At 36.7% G+C, this 3,629-nt stretch overlaps 1 long non-coding RNA gene across 1 annotated transcript; it reads right to left on the bottom strand.

The window, feature by feature from the left end:
• Positions 1 to 1,642: 1,642 nt before the first annotated feature.
• Positions 1,643 to 2,174, bottom strand: LOC119584875. The gene is made up of 3 exons (XR_005229846.1): positions 2,133 to 2,174; positions 1,894 to 1,968; positions 1,643 to 1,662 (listed from the first exon to the last, which is right to left on the bottom strand). It is a non-coding gene; the product is annotated as an uncharacterized LOC119584875 (long non-coding RNA).
• Between the last annotated feature and the right edge of the window lie 1,455 nt (positions 2,175 to 3,629).

Below are 3,629 nucleotides of genomic sequence, written 5' to 3'. Positions count from 1 at the left end.
TATTTTTTTCATTCTACATTCTATCATTAAATGTTGAAATCAATGTGGTAGTTGAATTAATTTTATATAGCTAGCATTGCTAATTTTTATCTCAGTTTGTAATATTAATGTTAATATTCGTGTTTGAGATTCATTCTCTGTGTGAGGTCACTCTCACTTTCACTCATTCACGCTCACTAACATTTATTTCTTCTCTGTGAGACGACAATTGGTTCAAGTAAATCCTTGCGGATTGCCATTGTCATTTCCCTTATCTACTCTCATATCTATCAGAGACAGTTAGTAGTTCAAGCCAGGTCCATGCGGATCGGTACTGATGTTTCCCTCTCCTATTTTCTTCTTTATCTTTGTGAAAATAAAACACAAATCGAAAAGAAAAAAATGAAAATAAATTAAAAACCAAAATTAAAAACTACAAAATTTTATAAATAACCGGATAGTGGTACTTAACACCCCCTCTTTTCTGTTTCCTTTCTTTTTCTCTTACTTCTGGCCCTTATGTGTATGATCTGGTTCCCCGACTATTTATTGCAGTCCGCACCTACGATAACCGACACGGCATCGGAAGGAGGACCCTGCTGCAGAACCTTAGGATGCTGTGGGAAGGACGTCATCGGATGATCACCATAGGCCTGTGGACCAGGATGTTCGTCAGAGCAGGTGTTGAGCTGTCCCATGATGTAGAGGACGGGCGCTGCCTGCCGAGATGCCCGTAGATCCAGCGAAGGACCAGGAACTGCAGGTAGCAGTCGCCTCAGGATGCTGTGGATGGGTGACGCCTGGCGGACGCCCGTAGATCCAGTCAACTCCAGGAGCTCGTTAGTGCAGGTATCAGCCGCCTGAGATGCTGCCCCACCTGCCCAATGCCGTAGATTCAGTTGAAGATTACGAGGACATAGAGATCTAGCATACCAGCAAAAAGGACCTATCCGAGATCTGAGAGGACGTGTGGACGTCGAGGACAGACAGATTACACCGAAGACCAGGAAGAGGAGGACGAAAGGGACGAGCAGCCACAAGATGCACCAGGACAACGCACGAGAGCGAGACGATCAGCCAAGTTCGGTCACCCTTGAGGCAAATCTAAGACGCCTCGAGGGCGAGGTGTGAGTATGTATTGCGCCCACTCCTTCTCTTTATGGTCAAAACCACTATTTCCCTTTCTACTGGGAAATCCACTCGGGCTTTATCTAGAGGGGGCACTATTAATTAACGTCAAGTGTGAGCTCTCCTGTATCATTACCTGAGTCATACTCTTGATGAACCCACACTATAAAAAAATATAATAATCATAAGAGGGTTACTGATGATCTAATTTCAGTCTTAGAGGTAACTGAGAGAAGGGTAATATCAAACAATTGATAGTCTTAAATTTCTTGATATATTGAATTATAAATCATTAAACTTGTACAAACAAAAAAAAACTCAATTGACACAGATGTTCACTTCTCCAATAAAGTGTGTAGAATAAACTGTCCTTCTCTTATGTCTTCCTTCTTGAATCCTTTGTCTGTACAGGCTTTCCTCAAATTCCTTCATTTTTTCACTGTATCGGTTCAGAGGATTCCTAAGGATGGCATCTGCTTTACAATCTGGTGGATCTGTCCAAGGACTTCTCATGAAGCAAACACAAAAAAAACAAAAAAAACACAAAACCCATTCCTAAAAAAAAGAAACAATGGTTCTATTTTAGGAATGATAAAACAATAACAGATTCAATATAACTATTTTCTTGTAGGAACATAACTACTTTTGACAAACAAACAAATTGCATATATTCATTCCATTATATACGATCTGAGTAGTTTTATATTTATACATTATATTATTTTTATGAAACTCTCATTTTAGCAAAGATAGTATTATTCTATTATAAACTTCAATAACACTTACTCCTTGAGTGGGTTTTAAATCCTCAATAATAACAGAAAAACATCTGAATGGTCAAGTGCCACTGTCAGCCACTAGCTGTGAAAAAGATATTCTATTTCCCATGGTTTTCCAATTTGTTCTCACATGATTACTTTGTTATTGTTCTGTAATCAGATCTATAGTATTTTATAAATTTATTATTGATATTAGTACAGCTGAATGTTCTTTCTTACTTCTGGTATTTAAAGAATTTTACTGACCTCTTTCGGGCATTTACCAGGCACTTGTTTCGGTTCTCTCTCTCTCCTCTCTCTGTTATGACTATAATATCAGGGTTTAACACTTAACATTTTAACATCTACCCAGGTCACATATATTCCAAGCATATGGTTCGTCTTAATCATACATGCATAATACCGAACTTAAATGAATTTCTCCAGAAACAAAATGAATACATATTGGTTTCTCCATTAAAATATCCATTATAGAACCTTAATTTAATAAGCAACAGTGAAATAGCACTGCGTACCCTCTAATTAAAGAGAATGCCTTGTGGGAGAAACAAAGAAAACTGAACTTTGTTGGGTAAACTCGCATATTTACACTGTTTCCTTATCTTAGTGGTAAAATATAAACATATTAGCACCTGATACAAAAAGTAAATAAAGTTTTTATCTTTCTAAGAAAATAAATATCATTTTTTCTAAAATTATTTAAGTACTAATTATCTTATCTGCTAAAGACTAATTAAATGAGGTTAACCAAGTAACATATGAGTAAAGACCAATAAGTGGGGTATACAAAGGGTGGTCCACAGACGAATTTTTTGGGTTTCATTCTTACTTCGTGTCCTAGTGCTCATTACACCCCTTTTTGGGTTAGGGGAGAACCAAAAATTCGTCGAACCAAGTAAAAGGGAAACAAATTAATCACATTTACCAAGTATACTACCATTATCAAGATCCACATTCTGTTATCATCAATATCAATATCAACAATACAAAGGTATTGTCCGCTCCTTTTCTGCGGTATTCAGAATTGTTACACATTCTCATGCTCAGGGAGAGTAACATATCACTAGACTGTATAAAAAGTTCCATACAAATTTTGAAATCGTCCTATCAGACAATACTGGTACCTTACCAAAATACAGCCAGAGGATTTAATCTTTACACATCGACGGGCCCCCATCTGTTGCAGGAAATTACATCACCTTCCCCAGCCCTATAAAAGAATCAGAGGATAGTTTAATTGTTTCTAACCTTGCCCCGTTGCATCATAAAGTATTAGTATATTTCTAGCCTAGTGCTAAACTGGGTTCACATTTAACCATATCCAACTGAGTGGGGACCTTCAGATAAAACGCTCATTCCTTACAAAACCCCTTAGCCTAAGTTCCTAGCAATTTGTTCTATAAAAGCCCTAATATATCTAAATCTAAATTATCAAGTCAACAATATAAGTAAGACTACCATTCATACAGAATGTCCTCGATCTACTATATCCTGGGTGTCCTCATCACCCATTTATAAGGAAAACAACCCATCATAAATCCTAACAGTTTATTCTACAAACTAACTAGGATTCATAAAAGGCACATCCTATCCTGGCCAAGGCATAGGTTTCATCAAAATTTTCATTCTAAAATATCACAATCTGTAGTATAACTAATTTCACATCTGCGGTTAATTTTTAAGCAACCAATATTGCACCACACAAAATAATAATATATTTGATACCTACTAACTTTTCTTTAA

This window comes from Penaeus monodon, chromosome 18 (assembly GCF_015228065.2).
Source record: "Penaeus monodon isolate SGIC_2016 chromosome 18, NSTDA_Pmon_1, whole genome shotgun sequence".
NCBI classification, from domain to species: Eukaryota; Metazoa; Arthropoda; class Malacostraca; order Decapoda; family Penaeidae; genus Penaeus; species Penaeus monodon.
Note: the sequence above shows the minus strand (reverse complement) of the source record. Positions and strands in the feature narration are given on the sequence as shown.